This window comes from Neocloeon triangulifer, unplaced genomic scaffold (genome assembly GCF_031216515.1).
Source record: "Neocloeon triangulifer isolate White Clay Creek 2 clone unplaced genomic scaffold, ASM3121651v1 ptg000003l, whole genome shotgun sequence".
NCBI classification, from domain to species: domain Eukaryota; kingdom Metazoa; phylum Arthropoda; class Insecta; order Ephemeroptera; family Baetidae; genus Neocloeon; species Neocloeon triangulifer.
In genome coordinates, this window is record NW_026775546.1 from 821,566 (window position 1) to 842,905 (window position 21,340).

The 21,340-nt window shown below is 32.5% G+C and overlaps 1 protein-coding gene across 1 annotated transcript in view; it reads left to right on the forward strand.

Moving 5' to 3' along the window:
- The first annotated feature begins 10,231 nt into the window (after positions 1-10,231).
- The window catches only part of LOC132192924 (UDP-N-acetylhexosamine pyrophosphorylase), a 99,173-nt gene continuing 88,064 nt past the window's right edge, over positions 10,232-21,340 (forward strand). Inside the window, exon 1 of the mRNA XM_059613160.1 lies at positions 10,232-10,245. The gene's annotated coding sequence lies outside the window, so the exon portion shown is untranslated. The remainder of the gene's footprint in view (positions 10,246-21,340) is intronic.

The following is a 21,340-nucleotide window of genomic DNA, read 5'->3' on the forward strand; positions in this document are numbered from 1 at the left end:
ATATGGGAAAAAAACTAAATACATCTCACAATTTTTTGCCATAATAATTGTTATAATTGTTAAAAAATAAAACTCTTTTTCTAAAACTAAAGTTTATTTTTATTATAAAATATTATTTGATCTTAATTAATTTAACACATTTCAAAGAATATTGTAAACTTTTAATAATTTATTTTTATTTTTCTGCCATAAATTAATAAAAATTATATTTTTTTAACAATTTTTTTACTATTATAATTTAATTCTTTCAATTTAGACACCATTTCAAAATAATAAATAAAAATGGCTTAATTATTCTAAGTAAATGAGCAACATTAAAACTATTAATAGTGTTCAGGAGGTTTATCAAATATTCTTAATATTTTTTTCTGCAAATAATTTAACCTTTGATTTGTAATCGTGCGTGTATACCTAAAATTAAAATAAATAATACTAATCAGTAGTGGAGTAATGGAAAAAAATTTTTTCGGGAAATAGAAAAAATAATCAGGGTAGGGTCTACTATATTAAAAGCCGTTAAATGAAACGCCTGCCAGCGAAATAAGCAACACCCAATTGAAACAAACATTTTGAATTAATTTTCCTTTCCAAATTTTTTTGTTTAACCTTATTTGAACTGCTTCACACACATTTTTGGGGAAAATATTAAATGTACTGATTTTTTCCTTACTTATTCAACCCCTCGCAAGACGTAATAAATTTTGAAGTAATTGTCGCACGTCTAAATATTCCTCTCCGCAGATATAAAAACATGGCCGTCTCTCTCAGTACAAATTAAGAGCAATTGATGAGTCAGATCGAGCTGGGGAGCAATTTTACGAAGCGCAGGGATAATGATGACGGTCGACGTTCGACCTCCCCCGACGACCTATCAATTGCGGCGGAACGGGGGTGGCGAATAAATGGCGATGGGGAGCGAGCTCGAGCTCTTGCCGAAACCAAACGATCGCGTCTAATTGCCGAGGGAAGCAGGCAGGAAGACATTCCGCGGCTTGTTAATGAACGACTGATTCTTCGAGGGCTGTTCGACAGCAATTAGCAAACAAACAAATTGGGGAAAAATATAATAATAAGAATAAGGGGGGTCTTCTTGATGTTTTGTTTGACGTTTAGCAGAGATTATTTTAAAAGTTATACTATGCGTTCAAACTCATTTTTTAACATTGAGTACAAAAGGACGAATACACTTCAAAAAAATTAATTGACGAGTTTTCATTAGGGTCAAGTAATTTCTTCAAATGGTCACTAGTGGCGCTGCGGTCGAGGCTTATTGGAAAAATGCGCCGAAAGTAGCGCCCGCGGTTGCCTCTTAATAGAGATTAAATCAGTAAATAAATTAAAGTATTATGGTGAAACTTCCCCCCGTCTTTTAAGTTTCCAAAAATTAAGTAACTTTTTCTGGAAAAGTGATTGGTGCTATAATTCTATATTATGATGTCTCTAAATGATTTTTTCCGAAAACATTTCAGTTGTTAAGGGCGAGTTAAATAATTTCCATACTGAATAAAAAAATTTTCATCAAATAGCATTTTGATTTAACTACGCGAATTAAAAATTATCTTTTAAAGTAGTTTTTTTTCTTAAAGTATAATTTTTAAAGTCAATTTTATTAAAAAAAAAAAAAAAAAAAAAAAAAAATTACAACAATAATGCAACTAGAGAGGAATTAAATTAAATTTTTTTTTGTAAATTGTATCAATTAATTAAATAATCAAAAAATAATTATTATACCTAAAGAGAAAATTTTGTAGGCGTTGAAGCCTCTAAATTAGAGTTTTTGAGGACTAAGCACAAATTGACAAGAAAAATAATTATTTTATGTGTTTGTGCCAATTAAATATCTCAATTTGTATCCTTAAACTCTCAGAAAACCGAATGACCATGAAACCACATGTGCAGTTTCGTGTGCAATTAATCGCGTGGTTGAGGGGAGAGAAAACGGAAGCCGCACATTCATACAGCCCATTCATCTACCCCGATAAATTCACACCATAGGCAGGCTGTACTGCCCATTCAAAAGGGTTGACCGCATCCCTTTCTAAATTTTAATAATTTCGTTCACTTGTAATTTATTTTAACCAGAATTTCATTCAAAATAATCTTAAAATGTAATAATTTATACTTTCATTATAACAACTAGACATAAAATTTTGAGCATTAATCATTTTTTCATATATAAATCATTCTTCATTATATTCCGATTGAACGAACAAACCAAATAAAGAAGTCAATGAAATTCGATCGGTGTTGTTACATATTTTTCCCGGTTCACAAAAGGGATGAATCGATTTTCACCTGTTTTCGTTTTGTCGCAGTAATTTTTTTGGCCAAACAAAGAAAGGGACAAAGCAGGGGTCGCACGCTCCCTCGAGAGTGCTAGGGGGACCGCGCGGATGAACTTTGTTGCCACTGCTATAAAGCTCCCTTTTTTTATTTTGCATTTTGCACGCGGCACCGAGCATACGAGACATCTATTCTAAAATCCGAGAAGCTCTCTGTCGCTTTATCGATCCGACGAGACGCTTGTCGGTCCGACAGAGAGAGGAAGAAAAACTCGTGCGATGGAAAACAACATGCGGAAAATCCGGAGATCACAAAAAGTGAAATGGCCGCCCACAGATAAAAAGCATGATTCCTTATTTATTTTTAACATGATCAAATGATTTTTTTTGTAAATGAATAAAAAATTCCATTTTTATTTCAAAAATCTGTTTCCTAATTTTGATTGAATGCAAGACGTGATCATGGAAGTTTATATTTTAAAAAGTAATCAATCTAATTTAATTTTGCAAGAAAAAAATGTGTATTTAATACAATTTCATTATATTAAAACTGCTCAGAACATATTTAGGAATATATTTGTAAAAAAAAAATATGCTCATTCATTTCCTTGGTCAAATAAAAAATAATAATTTGCTTATTTTATGAATTAATCAACTACGTATTTAGTAAATTGATAATGTTCATCAGTTTTCATTCTTAAATTAATTTGTATGTTAATTGCTTTTAATAATAACCTGGAATTCTATTGCTTTTGAATTTTTTTATTCTTGGCTTTTGGTTAATTTATTTTGCACTAATTCAGACGGTTTTATACAAACTTGCACCCGCTCTATTTTGACTGCGAGTTTGTGATGGTTAGGCGAGCACAAAAGTGACCCAATTTGGCAGGTCGTGGCGCGAGCGAGAGGGCTTAATTCAATTTTCCAATTAAGCGCGAAAAGGCTCGGCGGCTCTCCTGCCCTTTCAAGATGTTTATTCAGCGGGGCCACTTATTCCGCAGCATCCTCTCTTGGCTCTGCTCGACAGAATGCAAATTCTTTCTCTTTCAGTGCGTCTCGGAAAAAGGGATTCCCACACTGCTTCTCTTCTCTTTCTACACCATGAGCAGTGTAATAAAATTTATTATTAAAATTATTTCCTCCTGCTGCCTGCCGTGGTATAAGGAGCAACAATAATACTGCCAGCCAGGGGTTTATTATGCAGATTAGGGGCCGAAAGGGTTACGTGTCAACCCATCAAGCCTTTTTTGTATTAAATTTCTAATTTCTTATTTCCATTCGATTATTTTTTTCGCGCGCGCATCTCATTTGAATATTAAATAATCAGCCGACCGGAATAAAAAAATTATACGCGCTCTTTTTTTACACGCTGTCATCCATACACTGTTGCCATTATACCAGAAATTATTGAATAAATGCAATCATTGCGTGAGTTGAAAAATACTGAATTTATTTCAAAAATTCACTTAAAAGAAAAATAATTCATTTTAATTTAAAAGTAAAAAGTTTAGGATGAAATTAACTGTATGAAATCAAAATTTCGGGCTCAATTTTTTTTTTAATTTGAGCTTGTATAAGTTTTCTTTTATGTTTTACTTAATATTCTATTTATTTTGCTTGATAAAGTTTTTTTGCAATTAAATTTTCAATAATGCAATTTGTTAAAAAAAAATTAAGGAAAATATACACGCTTATTATAAAAAGGCTATAACTTTTAAATTTAAATTTAAACATATTTTTTTTTTTATAAATACTGATGAAGTAAAAATTAATACTTTCTTATTTATAAATAATCATTTTTAAGTTCATAATTATTTTTATTAACCCAACTTCAAATTTGACAGAGAAGAATAAATATTTTATATAATCACAAAAATATTAATGAATAAATAAGCCACGGATTTTATCTTTGGTTTAAAAAAGCAAGCATTTAGAAATGAATTTTATTGTGGACTTTATTTCTTAACACATCATAGATGCTTATAATTATATAATTAATTTCTTATATTTGTTTCAAATTTCTTGAAAAATTTTCAAAATCTTTTCATTGATTTGTATTGGTTTTTATGTATTCCCATTTTCTTTTTCTTTTAAAGTAATTTTTTCCATTTAAAATTTTTAATTATCGTGAATTATTTCAGTTTATTTCACTAATTTGTAATTTGATTTGTTTCAGAGATGGTGTGTGGCTTGTGTAAGGTAAAAAACAATATCTTAATTTTTCAAAATTTTTGCTTTCAATTTAGAATAATTTTTAGCATTCCGTTTGCATTAATTTAATTATGCTTGGCAACGTTGCGTTATACGTTGGACAAATGGATAGTGAAAAAAAATTCATTCCCACTCTCACGTGTAGTGTGTGTACGTCTGTGGCGGCTCGGAAAAACACAAAGGAGCGCTCAACGTGCAGTGTCGCACAAATGAGAAACGTTATGCAAATAGGCGCGATCCGCGTCTGATTAGAAAGAGCGAGCGAAAGAAAGAAAGAAAGGGTTACAGTATTTGAAGAGTAGCGCAGGGGACAAGAAGTGTGACGAACGGGATAATATTTTGATACATTGCGCGAGAGAGAGAATGGTACAAAAAGTAGAGGGGGCCGCGCATCTCATTAACGCGGAAGCTGCACACGAGAAATTTCATTTTTCTCAACCCTTTATTTCGTAATCAAATCTCACGATGTGAACATCACCGCGCGTCTCGCCAGCAGCGGCTCAGCTGCTCTGAGAGAGGAGAAAACTTTTTTAAACTTCTTAGCCCGGATTTGAAAACGCACTGTTGGATTTTGAGATTATTTATTGACAGGTGCATTAATTTTACATTTTTGCTTGTTTTTAACTTTTCCTTTCTCGCTTCTTGTGTGATCTCTGCTTTTAGATTCTTCAAAAACTTCTATTTCTTAGTTTTTTTTTTAAAAAAAAAAACACTCTCTTCTATTGTAATTTGAGAATTTTTTGTTTAAGTTTGCGATATCTTCCAATTTTTAATGAATTTTTGACAATACAAAATTTAATTCTTATTTTATTTGGGATATTTTGAATAATTTTACTACAACGAGGAATTCTTCTTTAAATGTTTCTTCAATTTTTTTGTAAATATAGATTTTTTAAATCTATAAGTGAATAATTTTTTGATTGCTTCAACGCAGCAATTTAGACTGGATTGAATTATTAATTGTATATTAAACTCATTTTTATTCTTCGATTGTTCAAAACAGTCCTTTTTACCAAAACAGATGTACATAATGATCATATTTTATTTGAAAATTCTGGATTAATATTTGCGAAACAAATTAATTTATATTTTTTCATTATTAGAGTTTCAAGGTAGCATTTATGCCGAGTAAAATAAATAGGAAAATGCTAAGTTTATAAGAAAGCTATAAAAAATTGCTTACATTGATTAGCGTGGCAGTGAGTCAGCTTTAAATATTTAAGTGGATTCTATTCCTATTTTTTAATTCAATTTCTTCAAATATATTTATGTCAAAAAAGCTCGTTAATATTTTTCTTTAAAACTTTTTAACAATAAAAACAAATTAAAACATTTTCAATGATAATTTCATTTTCAATAGCAGTAAGAATTGTTTGGGAAAACAAATTTTACGAGGTTTTCTAAAAAAAAGAGGGACAAATGGATGAAAATTTACGGAAAATTTAAAAAAAAAAATATCTCACATTTTGTGACAGTTTTTTTATTCAAATTCTGCTGAATTTTCAGTCCCAGTACGAAAACAAAATGTGAATTTGTACTCTCGCAGTTTTTTATATGCGTGTGTGTGTTGTTTGCTCCCCCTAAATTTTAATTCTGCGTCATTTTCCAAAAGGGAAATAAATCTTCGTCTCAAGGCGAGGGAGAAGGGCGCGGAAAAAACGTGCGGGGGTGTCTTGCGCCGCTGCTGCACCCCCCAGCAGAGAAAAGATATTAGATGGGCGCGTGTGTGAGCTCCTTCCTCTCTTCCTTTTATTCTGCAGGAGCAGAATTACATAAATTTTAGTTAAAACACACACTCGCTGCACGCACACAACACATTTCGTCGCAAATCTCCTCCCGCCAGCACACGCGGGGGGTGCTGGGCGGGGATGCTGCGTGCAGTCTTCTGGGGATATATTTTCTTTCTCGCCGAGGAAAAGACGAAAAAAACTAAAACGCTCTAAACGTATATCCTCTCTGGCGCTTATATAAGCGAGAAAGAGATCGAATTTGCGCCCCTGCTTCCACCTCGGCACCAAAATAAAGCAGGTTTCTGGAAGGCAACCAAAAAACTGCAAAAACGTTATTAAGAAAAATTATTAAAAATAGGAACATTCTTTTAGATTAAAGATCCATTTTTTTTTTAATAATGTGTGAAAAAACGAAATTCTTGTGTTTAATTTCTTTCAAAACTATATGTGTGTAAATTTCAAGTTTAATAATTTATTATAAAATTGTAAACAACATCACAAAAATCTGTTTTTAAGTTAAAGATTATTAATGATGAGGGTGCTGATGTGTTGGAACAGTAAATTTCAGACGGCACCTTTTTAGGAAACTCTTTCAGGACCTTTTAAATTTCGATTATTAGAAAAATTTATGATATAAGAAATGTTTAGGAAACAAGTTATTTAAATATGACATGAATTTTTGAACAAGAGAGCTAGCGAGGATGAAAATTGGTGATTGCAACAGTTGCAGAGAGAGTTTGTTCGCTTAAAGCAGCTGTGATATAAGTTTTTTCATTATGTTGACGGTTAATTTGTGACAGTCAGACAAAGAGAAAAAAAAATTTTATTAAAAAAAAATTGTATATAATTAATTTACATTAATGTTAAATAATATCATTGATTCGTTTATTCCATTTTTGTTTGTATGAAGTGATTTCTAAAAATATATAAAATTAATTTATTGTTAATAATACGTACAAACAATAAGCGATCAAGTTCGCTCAATTAATTAGAAATTTAATAAATTGATACGGTTTGAACAGAAACTTTTTTAACTGATAAAACAGTTTTTGCGTAAATTTTTAGTTTCAATCGAGCTTGCATAATATTCAAATATTAAAATTTCCCATCTGTTTTTGTGCCGGTTAATTAGTCGCTTTTAATTTGTAATTAGTGTTCGAGAGAAATGAGATCGATTTTCATCATATTCGTCGCGCTTTTAATCGATTTCAACCAATCCTTAATTGACTCGAAATTGCTTGATATTTTAACATTCGATACACTCTGCTGCGAGGTCTCGCAAAGCGCTAAAGTAATCAAGTAAAACGTTCAAGAGATCCGCAGAAAATTAACTCGGAATATTTAAATTAACATTAAACGTTTGAACATGCAACCAAACTTGTACTAATTTTATTACTTTAAACCCGATTTAAAAGATCTTTTTATCGGTCAAGTAAGTTTATGACATTTTTAATTTTCACGACTGCTTAATTAATCATTAAATTCAACAGTTTCAGGCACTAATTCACCGCATCCCTCAAATTTTAGGTTTAAATCAAAGACTTATGAGAAGTTATTTTTTAAAGAATCCTTTTATTGAAGTTAAAAGTTTCTACAAACATTTCATTATTGTAATTTACTCAAAAACCGTTTTGGATTTAATTTATAATACGATTTTTCGAATTTAAATATAATCGTGGCTTCAAATATTTTGCACATAATTTCCGGGGGTTATTTTTTTTCTCCTTGGGGGAGTATAATAGCTTTTTCCGACGCATACGTGTGTCTACAGTGAATATGTATATGAGGGCGATTGTGATGCAAAAAGGTGCGGTGTTCTCTCCTTCCTTTTTCGCTGCAGCAGCACGTCTTCAATTCCCTTCGCCGTTCCGCCCGAGAGCTCTTTTTCTTTATTTTATGCCTCCTCCCTGCAGCTTTTTCTTTAAACATTTCAGCCGGGCCAAAACTTCCTCCTGCAGCAGGTTATTTTTTATACTCACACGTCTCTGTTTTGTTCCCCTTCAGAAGCAAAATTCTCCTCCCGTATATTAAAAATTATTATGAATATCCTCGCGAGTACGTCTTCTTTTCTCCGAGGAAAATTCGGCCCGAATGGCACTCGAGCTGCGAGCGTGACAAGACGCAAGGCATCATTAGGGGTGCCCCGTGCGAGCATCCCTTATTTCGAGAGCACACCCTCTCCAGCAGCCTCTCTCGCAACACACATCATTATTTTTAATTTTGCGCCTGTTTGCGTCTCGATTTTGAGGGCTCTCCGCCGCGTCCTCATCGCTCTCTCCTCGCTGACCTTCCAGAGAGCAAATTGTTATCATTATACCCAAATAGTTGTTATACGTTTTCCATTTTCCAACCTCATTAATTCCGTTTTCCTCCGCAATTTACCAGTATTCCTTTTCACGAAAATAAGGAATTATAAATAATCAACACAAACGCTTTTCGAGAAAAGCTGGCAAATTTCAACATTCTTGCTGATTCTTGCAGCAGGTAAAAGATTATAATTTTACTGAAGTTTAAAACCATTTCAATGCCCTAATTGTTTAAATATGCATGTAAAATTAAAACTTAATTTTAACTAAAAGGTAAAATTGAGTATTAAAATTTTCATCAAAACTTTACCTTTCATGATTAGAAGATTCTTTAAAAAAGAACTTCTATATCGTTCTTTGATTTAAACCTAAAATTTGAAGGATGCGGTGAATTATTGGCTAAAACTGTTGAATAAATGATGAATTAAGTAGTCGTAAAAAATTAAAAATGTCATTAACTTACTTCACCTATACAAAGGATCGGTAAAATCTAGTTTAAATTTAAAAATAATTATTAAATTTTTGCAACCTTTTTTCTTCTTTTTAAAATATTTTAAAATTTATTGAATTAAGTATTTTTTTTTTTATTATTTATTTATTTAAGAGTTTTATATTAAAGAAGTTCAAATATTTGGAACTAGTTATAGAATATTATCAATATTAGTTCACTGCAAAATTCAAGTTCTAAATTTGTGTAATTTATATAATCACTGGTTCTTAATTGCTTTTCACAGTTAATTTAAATAAATTCTTTGTTCTTGGAGTATTTTTTTAAAATTTTTTATATTCATAACTATGTGATTTGTACAATTATTACATCTTAATATCTTTCAAAAGGAAGATTTTTTTAAACAATCATGAAAAAGATGCAAAATGTGCCCGTTTTTCCAGAACTTGCGTATCTTGTCTGATTGCGAAAAATGATCCAATTATTTTCGCCCTGCTGCCGACAAGAGGTCAATTTTTTATGTTGCCCAACAACCTCCTCCGCCGGATCAAATTGAAACAGGATTATTTTGAGTGCGCAAAAACAAAACGAAATTGGCTGGTAATGGAGAGAGAGAAAGAGAGGCGGAAGATTAAAATTCAAGAGCATTATTTTGCCATCTGATGACTTTTTAATGATATTCATCCGCTTTCGTTTTTGTTCGTGTCTGGTTGGTGTGCGCGAAACGAGCCTTAATTGGCCGCTTTGAAAGCCACTCGAATATAATGAAAAAGCAGTGCTAATAAAAATTACATTCATCTCTCTTTCTCTCTGCATTTCGAAATATATGAAAATTCCGTGCAAAGGCAATTTTCTCTCTTATCAGCGGCGGATAAATATAATATTTCTCTCTACACGAATCACCATCTTTTCCACTAGGGAGAAAATATTCAATTTGGCGCACGCACTCGGTTTAATATACATTTTTTGCTCGGCGCGTCGTCGGCGGCGTTGAAGGAGGAGGAAAATAAATTTCCAAGCGGCGAATGTTGTATAAAAAGTAGCAATTTTCTAAGCGCATTCAGCAGTGAGTGGATTTCATCTTCTCCTCTGCTCTGAACACACGCACACACACACACCCTGCCTTATTCGCCCCGACCCACCCACCCTTCCGCCCACTCTCTCGCATACACACACACCCTCTCGGAAAACGTGCACCCGGCTGATAAGTTATTTCATTTACCATGCGAATAAATAAAAAAGAGAGAACGAAGAAGAAGAAAAACTCCAGAGAGCGATTCGTTCCTTCTCCTTTCGCATGCAAAATTGTGTTTTGTACACTTTATTTGTTTATTCAAATGCGTTCGCCTCCCGTTTTATTATTTTTCCTCAGCACGCCAAATTGAAATTTTAATGGAAAACGGCGGCGCAAGTCTAAAGAAATGAAGAAAATATAATCGCTTAAAAGTTTTGGGGGAAAATTTTTAAAAGTTTATCATTTTAGTCTTCATTGACAATTATAGTAAATAAATTACAATAAGACCAAAAGTTATTATCAGTGGGTCAGATTAAAAAAAAATTTATATGACAACCGTCATTTTAACGAAATAACCAATTCTACCTAAAATTTGTTTTAGCCAAACATATTTTTTTAATTTTTTAATTTAAAAAATTAGTATTAAATATATGTATTGAATTTCTCAATTTTAGTTACACAAAAATTAATTTTTAAAAACCAACATTATTATTAATATAATTATAAAATAATTTTTACAGTAACTTGTTATTTTTATTTAATTTATTCTTACTTAAAATTTTCAATTTAAAATATTTATGTAAAAATAATATTAAAAGTCAACTCGATGAGTTGAAATTAACTGTTATGTGGTGACAAATCACATTCACCAACGCTCGTTGAGGGTCTATAAGATTAATTTCATCTAAAATTTCATGGTATTCATATGAAATAAAAATAAACAAATATAGAGATAAAAAATTGCCCACATTTCTTTAAACGCTCCTTTTTCTAATAAATTGAAAAAATGTGTTCTTGAAAAACTAACTTGCAACAATAGGGTTTTTAAGAATTTTTTGTTATTCCAAATAAAATATTTCACTAGAATTACAAGAAAACTTTTAAAATTTAATCTATTGCAGAGAAATTATTTAAAAACACAATAAATTATGACACATTTTACTTAGGAAATGAATTCTTATTTTGTTTGTGCGGAAAAAACCGTATCTCATAATCGTTTAACTCTGGTGCTAAACATTTAGATGAGTTTTTTTTCTGCTTCTACTCGTTGTGGACCATCGGAGCAGCTGCTAACTAAGTAGAATGATCAATTTAGAGCGGTGGCTGGTGTTGGCGAAATAATCTCGGCCGCTTTTTTTCCGGCCAAGGCGGAGAAAGAGTGAAAAAGTGCGGCGCGAATTTCGTTATTAACAAGGTAGTAAAACTTTTAATAATGCCGGGCGCGTTTTTCGCCCGAGCAAAATAATAAAAGCCAAAGAGAGAGCGGCGCGAAAAAGCTCCACTTTTTTTTAAATAAAAAGCGGCGCTCTTTTTCCAGCGGCAGGGCGTGTGATTCATTTTAAAGGAAAGAGAAGAGAGAAAAAGAGCCGCCGGTTAAAAAGGGAGGAGGAGTATTTAAAAAAAAGCGAGAGAGAGAGAGAGAGAGAGAGAGAGAGAGCCTCTGTTGAATAACAACCACCTGTTAGGGCTAATTAATTTAATTTACGGCGGCTGCAGAGAGAGAGGGCGAAGTGGCACAATGTGTACTTAGTTAACTCTCTCTCCTTATTGTTATTCCTTGGAAGCTGCAGGAGGAAGAGAGAGAGCGTGATAATTACTTTTCTCCAACTCGCTCACTCGCTCGCACCCCTTTTGTAATTGGCCGCGAGACTACCCCAATTTCGCCACGACTGCCCTCGTTTGCTCCACTTATTAAGTAGACCGTCGACGAGACACCACGCGATTTTAATTTAGCTCGGAGCGTCACCTTTAAAATTTAAAGTTCATTAATAATTCATATAAACATCAATCAATAAACGAGAAACGTCACAATTTCTACATCTAAAAGAGTTTTCACCGGTTTTAGATTGGAAAATTAAATTTTCTCTGATTGAAAATAAAAGGAAGAATTTTATGTTCCTATTTAGATTTAGCGCTGAATCTTAAGTGAACTTTGGGCCAAAAATTGGAATCTTCTTTTGCATGGAAATCAATTCTAAATTGAAGTTAACCTCAAAATTAATAAGATGCTTAAAGACTTCAAGAATATATAATTAAAAGAGTCCCGATTATAAATTTCCCCCTAAATTATCCAGCCCCTGCAGAATTAGTAGTTAGGCTACCCGCCCGTCACCTGTGCCAAGCTTGTTGCATAACTACTTAATTCCGCAGGCGTATAGTTTTTTAAAACACATTTTTGTATAAATTTTTTTAATCTTGATATAAATATTAAAAAATTGCTGAATATATTCAAATTTAAATTTTTTCGGCTTAATATTATGTGATATTTCCTTATTCTAAAAATATTTTTAAATTTTAATATTTTTATCTTTTTATAGACATATTTGAAATACTCACCTTGGAATTTCTAAAATGCAATTTAAATTGTATGTTCAGGTCAAAGAAGAATAAAATATTTTGTGTTTATATGTTTTCCAGTTTTCAAATTCCACGATAAATTTCGCTTGGAAAATTTGGAGAATTGACCAGAATCATTAAATTTTGTTCATGAAATTGACAATCCAGGGACTAATCATGGTGTTTTTATTGCAATTCTGTTTTTAATCAATGGGCTAATTGGAAAAATATCCTGATTTACAGAAACGACTTAAAAAATCGCATTGCGGAAATGCCGAATTTTAATTTGAACATTATTAATTAATAAATTATTATCCCTCTTTAATCTTTCTGTATCAAATTTTCAGCTTATTGTAATTAAATTGTAAAATTGAAGAAAAAAAGAAACACCACTTTTATTAACAGAAAAAAAACATGAGAAAGTGGGAAAGATTTTGTAGAACGAGAGTGCATTGATCCCTTTTGCGAAGAGAAAGTCGGTTTGTGGAGCGAGAGTGATTAACACAGCTGATGAGGGGGACTAATTATCAATGCAGCATAGTCTCGGCGTGTTCCATGTTCTTTTTTTCCATTCTGTGTGCGAGGAAATCGCGGCTGGTGACGCAAAAAACAATCATGGCCGCCGCGAAGGGGTGCGCACCCCGCCGCCACCGCCGCCGCCGCACCGCTCGGGGGAGGGGCGGAATTGAAGAATTCGAGATAAAGCGAAAAAGAAGAGAGGGTGGGTTACAATGTGTGCTGCTGCCGCCGCTGGATAAAAATTTATATACACGTCTCTCTTGTATATTGTGTAATAAAAGTATACACGCGCGCCGGGTTTTGCGACTGCGCTGACTTTAAATTGCTCGCGAGATTCAATCGATTTTTCTGCGATGCCGCTCCGTCGTTTCACGAAATACCGAAAAAGAAAATAAAAAACGTCCGACGCGGCAAATGGAGGAGAAATGCACGCCGACCCAATCGCTACGTTTGATGGGTCAATCAGACCGCTCCAAATTGGATAAAAAAATTTGTAATTTATTTAAAAATTTGAGTATAATTTGCTGATATAAAAAGATATAAATAAATAAAATATCCTTTCATATTTAATTTATCAAGAAATTATAGGAAATTTGTTAATAAATAACATTTTATGAATTTTTAAAAATATAATTTTAACCTCTTGAGAATCGTTTAACTTTATGGCTCTTATTCTTTACTGGAGATTTACGTCTGACCAAATTAGAACGGATTGCCGGTCCCGCTATAAATCTCGATTTGCCGATTAATCCAATTATTTCCTTCCAATGCAGCTCGTTTGACTTCTTGGGCCGTTTTCTTCTTGTTCCTTTTTCACTCTCCTTTCTCCGTTCGACAATAAAAAAGAGCCATCGCATTTAATTAAATTATGTGCGACTACTATATGAGTAATTCGGAGACGAGCAGCAATAAAACCGAATGCGGGGGAGTTTTGCTAATACGCCCTTCGTCTTTTAATCTCGCGAGCCGAAAGCAGTCTCGGCCATTCAAACGCCCCACGACTCTCATCACAGAGGGTTTTTCCGTCTGAAAAGAAAACAAACCAATCGCCTTTCCTATTTCTTCAATTCCTCCCAACATAAACTCGGCTATAAAACTTTTTATATATTATTTTCCTCCTTTTTCGGATTGATTTGCCCTCGGGAAATTTTGTTTTTAAAATGGGGAATTGGAAAAATATTACCTATCGAGTTGCTTTTTTTACTCGCATATCGCACGCCATAATAATAAAATAAAATTCACATGCTTTAAGAGCCTCCAAGGTTCATTTTATTCATAAATGTGAATCTAATAATGGTTTTATTATTCATTACTTTTAAAATTTTAATTATTATCTTTTGTAACGAAATCTAGAAAATTAGTTCTCAAATAATTTATTGAACCCAATGTCATTTTTTTGTGCTTCTCGGAAATAACAAATTTAATACTTTTTAAACAATAAAATAATTTTAATAAAATGCCGCTAAAAACTTACTTTGTGGAAATTTGCTGTTTTAATTTCAGCTGCTCAATATGTATATCAAAGTTAGAGTTTGTAAAAATTAATTAATTAAGGGCTTTGATTTTAGCAGAAAATGTTCCACTTTCACTTAAATTTTTCTATAAAGGTTAAAATTATTAATTATTGCCAGTGAAATCTCTCCGATAAAACTTTCACAAGGGTTTTGACTGATGGAAGTTTTTCCATGATATATAATATAATCCTTTCATTATTTTTTCCAATCTGATGTTTGCGATTTTTCTCATTTCATCTCTCTTTCTCAGTCAGCATATTATTCATTCCGCTCAAGCTCAAGATTCCAGCACTGCTCTCGGCCCTGCTTTTTCTTTCCTCCTTTGTTGTCTGCTCGCGGCGGTGGCAAAAATTCCCCATCACATCATCCGAGAAATTTTTATTAGACTGCTGGGCTGGCTTGGTTGGTTGGTTGGCTGATGAAAGAGCACACATATTGAGGATTATCCAGACGACACAAAGCTTTTGTACACAGAGCAGAGCAGAAAAGGGAGCGCGCAGGATTGTGGCATAAAATTAAAACGAGAGCTCTGAGAATATATAAGAAATCCGAGAGCGAATAACGCGCTCTTCTCTGTGATCTCCGCTTTTTATCCTTCTGAAAAAGCACAAGCAAAGAGACCAGAGCTTTCGCCTGATTCGCCGATTTTAGAAAGAAAAGAAGAAGAAGTGTCTTTAGATGAAATTTCCAGCCCAAAATATCCAAGGAAAAGATGTACAAGATATTTTCAAAACTCAAATTGAAAGGAATAATTTTTAATTTAATTTTTTAGCAGATGCAAAATATTATTATATATATTTTCTTATTATGATTTGATATACAGGGAGATATTTAATGATTTATAATTATAAAATTTCAGCAAATCTGTGGGAATCGAGGTTTTTTTAAATAAAAGGTTTATTATTGATTTTATTAATTTTTATTGAAAGGTTTGTTCCTCTTTCGGATTAGAATTTTGAAACCAAATATTTCAATTAAACTTAGATCATTGTATATAAATTATAGAAAACGTTTAGTGCACTAAATAAATGAATTTATTTGAACAAAATAAAATCTCTTTTGCCAATAAATTCAATTCGAGTGGTTCTCTGCGAGTAATTTTTATTGATTCTGAAATTAAATTATTTTTAATCACATTTTTTTTTTTAAATAAATTTAGGATTTAAATCTTTTAATAAGAAATCAACAGGTTTAAACACCTTGTAAAATTCAGCCACTGGGACTTGTGTTTATTTTGGAGCTGGGTATGTCACAACTGTATAATACAGGGACGGATGACATATCACAAAAGACGGCGAACGCAACGTAATTGGAAAGGTATTGATGACTAGCTGCGCTTTGGCCTTTGTGCGCCCCATTAGTCACGTCGAAAGAGTCACGCGGCCCTTTTCTCTGCTGAGCTGCAACTTTATACATATACCTGCCTTTATATAAAAAATGATCAAAATAATAAAAGGGGCCTCGAGAGTTTATAATACTTCTCGATTCAATCAAACTCGCATCTTTCTCACCCCGCGCGCGAGAGAGGCAACAAAAAAAAGAGCCGAGGATTTGAGAGAAGGGGTTGAGGGTTGATCTCGCGCACTTTTTTCTATAATAACTTCTTGCTAATCTCCAAAGTGACATCTAGAAAGAGAGGCGTTATCGCGTGTTTTATAAGCGTTTGTGTCATAAATCATCTTGGGGAAAACTTGCAGATACCTATGCTGAGATGCGTTCTTTTATTTCAAAAGGAGGAATATTTAATCATCAACAATCTCATAATATCCATCTTTTATGCAAGAAACATTTCTCAGAATTCACATTTATATAAAAATAATAAACTTTTAGGAATAGATTTCTGAATAAAGCGTTTAAAAAAATTTAATTGAATAAATCACGGAATTAACCAATTGTTAGGATACGTTGATTCATTGAGCTTTGACAATAATAATTGATGATATTTCATTTTATACAAATATTTCATGAAATTATGTGTCCTAATTTTAGATATTTTTTAATGATTGCTTAATTAATATCAGAGACGTCCTTTTAAATAAGTTTCAAATTTCAAAAGTAATATAAAAAATAAGTATTTTTTTAAATTAGATTGTTGTTTTTTAAATTTAAAAGCAGAATTGATTCTCAACGAAGATTTTTATCAAAGATTTATAAAAAAAAATAGATCAATCACTTAAAGTTTTTAATGAAATCGTCAGAATGATAGTCTGAAAAGCCAATTGAAAAAATTATGTTTAACTACTTTAATTTGTATAAATAACAAAATTTTATCTAATTAAAGAAGCAGAAATGTACGGTTAATTTCTTTTCTATGTGCGTTGAACTTGATTTATTCTGCTTTTGTTTTGTATAAAACTTGAACTCTCTCGACCCTCTCTTAACCGCTGAAAATTTTATATGAGCAAAAAATATAACTTTGAAACCCTTCGCCGAACTCAAATCGTCTTTCCGCGCCATACCTGGAACGAATAACGCACGGGGCTTTACAAGGGTCGTGACGGCGGCAAATCGGCGGCGTAAAATGTGACGAATTTTAAAGCTTGGCGTATTTGCATGTGCGCGTCATTAAACAAAGGCATTTTACGTCCGTTTTTCTCTCTCTCGGCATCACACGCAACGAGAGTAGAGAAAAAGCAGCTTTTGTTTGATCTGCATAAATACTTAAAGGGTGCGAGGCAGAAAAAATGCTGCTTTGCATACGCGCGGGGTTGACGAGGGTTGTTTATAAATACCTGGACCGAGAACAGGAAATTTGATTTTCCCATCGCTGCTGTGTGCATAAAAAAATCCGTGCGTGCGATGCATGTATGCGCTGGAAATTTAATATAAGAGAGAGAAAAACTGCCCGAGATGAGATGAGAAAACGCGGCGCGTAAGAAGGAAGCGCAGAGCTGCTTTCGACGTTGGTGGAGGGCTCAGATTTATTTGCATACGCTCGTCTCCTTTTTTTATCTGCATGCAGATGCTGTCTCGGTATTAAAATCGAGATCGAGCACGTTTTACGGCCGCTCTTGCAAAAAAGAAAAGTGCCTTTCCGACCCCGAAGCCAACCAGCAAAAGGTCAGGGTTTAAGCAAAGTTTTGGTTTAGTCCCGGAAGTGTCACAAAAAATTAGACGAGCTTACAACTTTGCTTGCCTCCTAAACTAAAATTAAATCATTCTATCTTGGCTCAAAAAGTTGAAATTTAATGTATACAATGATTTCATTTCTGCAATTTAATGATTTTTTAAAAAAAAAATTAGTTTCCCGAGAAAGCAGATCTTTTTTTCTGTTTCCTTTAAAGAAAATGTAAAGTGTAATTTAAATATGCCTAGTAAACAATTAAATTAAATGATTAAATTAAATTTATGCTTCATTAACAATATTTTATTTTTATTTAATTTTGAATTCTTTTAGTCAGTTTTTTAGTGCAAATTTTTGAATAAGTTTCTTTTCAGAAAATAGACAATTTTGTATTGTTAGGGGAGAATTTTATAATTTTATTAAGAGGAGAAAGCCACAAAATAGATCATTTTAGATGAAAATGTGCTGTCATTTACTCCATTATGGGGAAAATTGTGTGCTTTTACGATAAAATCAGATTAATTTTAGATAATTGACTCTCAAACCTATAGTTTTAAATTTAGAATTGAATTTTTTATAGCTCATAAATAAGTGTGATTATTTGACATCAATAAATTGTTAATTTCCAAGACCATTAGTAATTTAATTATTGCAACTTAAATTTTCTAATTTAAAATTCAGATAAATTAATTTACTACTTTAATTTACATTTGCGATTTTTCTATTCACAAATTAAATCACGAGTATTTGTTGAATTTTTAAATATAATACATCGTTGCAAAGTTAAGATTGCTGGTGATCAGAGTTGCTCAAGCATTGATCGACCCTGCAAATCTCTTTCGTCGGCTGCAGGACAAAGCGTTGCCGCACACAATGCCTTGAGCCTCCGCCTTCCCAAACACACACACACACTCTTTTTGCATCCTACAATGCCAACCAGCACATGTCAGACGGGGAAAGGAAAAGGAGCGCGCAGAAGAAGAAAAGAAAAACGCCGAGCTGTGCGAAAAATGATGAAAAGCGTGCATTATTGTAGCCCAGAGCACTTTTTCAAGCCTCTGCAAATAAAAGCGGCACAAATGAAGCGAGATGCTCTGAGGCCTCTGATTAAAAATCGGCAACCGATAATAATTGTGTACAGGGGCTGTTGCGTCTTAATTAGGGGAAACAGAGGAAGAAGAAAACGTAATGCGATATCAAAACTAGCCAAAAAAAAACTGAAGAACTTCAAGCGCTAAAAACTTGAAGCAGAGCAACTTTAAGTATAAATAAATAAAAATATGAAGTTTTTAAATTAAAAAATTCATAAATTAAAAAAAAAATTCTCAGATGCTCAGTTTACCATAATTTTCCGGGCTTTAATTGAATTTTTTATTTTTTGTGACTCTAAATTATAAATTTTTAAAAATTAATTTCTCAATTAGAAGTCAAACTTTGATTTGCATTCCAATCTTCATGTTTTTCTCGCGCAGTTTCAGAAAAACCACGTAAAAACCTCTAAAAAAAGTTAATTTTTCTCTGGTAATCTATAGCTCTAGTCTATGTATGTATTAGTTTTTGATAGAAAAAGAAATTTATTTAGAAAGTAGAAATAGAATAATTAGAGATTAATGTTTTCCATTTTAAGAATGCATGAAAATTTTCAAATAATAATTTAATGCACGGAATAAGTTGATTTCGCCAATGAACAAAAACTAAATGATCTTTTTGAATAGGTTCGAAACGAGGTACACAAGATTTTTGATGAGGTGAACGTGAGAGTGAAAAATTAACCTGGCATCGCAGAAAAAGAAAGGCTCAATGACAATTCAAGAGAAGACAAAGTAGTTCTGCAAAATAAAAGGAAATGGTGTTAAAATAATATTTACAAATTTTATTTTCTTTATTTATTTATTATTCAGTCTGATTTAAATGTTGATTTCATTATTTTTAGCTCAGTTAATATTAAATTTTACAATAATGGATATTTTAGTAGAATTCGATGACCTGTGTATTAATTAAATTGTATTTTTTTAAGGCCATAGACTGTTCTGAGTGAGATTTTCTTTCCTTTTGGCAGCCAAATCTGTTGACATTTCCACACATCAAATCTGCAATTTGATCTTTGATCCTCTGAATTGCCCTTTACCTTCTTTAATATAATTCGGTTCATTTGCTCCAGCTGAAAAAGTCAATTTAATATTTCCAATGATTTTCATAAACCTGCTTCAATAAAAAAATTATTTTTAAATTCAGTGAAATTTTGTTTAATAAATAAATAAATTGATTATTTAGTCATATATTTTGATCTCTGTATATTTTCATTTTACTTTTTGACATGAGTGAATTGGAATTTTTCTGAAGCCCTGCTTCTCCGCATAGACTTTTCGCTCTTGCTCATCAAAATTCGTCTCTCGCATATAACTGGAGACGAGGGTGAAATTTTTGTGCATGGCCGCGAGAGTGTGGGGCATCAAGAAATATATATAAATTTGATGCGTGTGCCGCACCCTCGCACATAAGCTGCGCCCCGCAACAAAGGGGGCGGCGGGGGTCGATTTTTTTATATATTTTTTTTCTTCCTCCAACCAAGGCGGCGTCTCTTTTTATCATAATGTGGTGATAACGAGGAAGGCGAGCGAATTTTTCTTCCTGCTTTTTTCACCAGAATGGATGAGCAGGGAAAATTATTGATGATGAGTCGGCGCTGACAAGGAAAGGAGGTGATTGATGCGCGTCTTCTTTTCGCCTTCTGCTGATGAGCCCGGAATCATCATCAGCTAGATTGAAAAGTCTCCCGACCGCACCCGCGTCAAAAGCTGAGAGATGATTGTACATGTGCCCCGTTCGAATTTCCCTTTCCCTTGAAAAAGGAATGGAGAGATCAATCAAATAATATTGCTGATTTGGTCAAAAATTTGGTTCGATGTTTGCAACTATAAACTTTTTACTTGAGGAAATTTAACAAAAAGACGGTACGGATTCCTTGAAAAATGTGAAAGTTTAAATAATTTTGAATTATTAAAAGTTTGACAAGTTATTTGCGCACTCTTGAAAATAAATAAATAAATATTATTTCGCACAATTGAGGACGACATTCGGTTTGAAATTCGGCCATTTATGTCGATGAATAACTGGAGACTTTGTTGCATTTTGCTGATGAAGATTCATTTGATAATAAACAAATTATATTTAAACTGTTTCTGTTTCCTCCAAACATATTTAATTTTCTTATTTTGATTATAGAGCTGTAAATATATACTTGAGAAGAATTTCAGATTCGTTTTTCTTTTTGTGTTTACTGTAGAAATTTTCAGTGTCATTAATTTTGGTTACGTTTTGCCGAAAATTTAGCTTTTAGCTGCAATCATGCGCGAAACTTTGCAGAAAATGGACAAATTCAAGTTTTTCTGCTAAAACTTTGATCACGCAGGAGAGTTTAAAAAAGATTTTGGAATAAATTAACAAGAAAGTTTTAAAGATTGCATTTAATTTTCAATCCTTATTATTTTGACGATTATATTTCCTTGAATTTTTTATTTAAAATTATTAAAAAGATATCAATATTTTAATTATTATCCGTTTTGCTAAAAACTTTAGTATACAAGCTTTGCGTCTTCATTATTTGTCAACAAGTGCGCGGATCGCAGTGTCAAGCGTCGACTTCTCTGCAAAGCTGAATGGAACAGCTGTTTTTAAACGGCGCGTTAATTAAA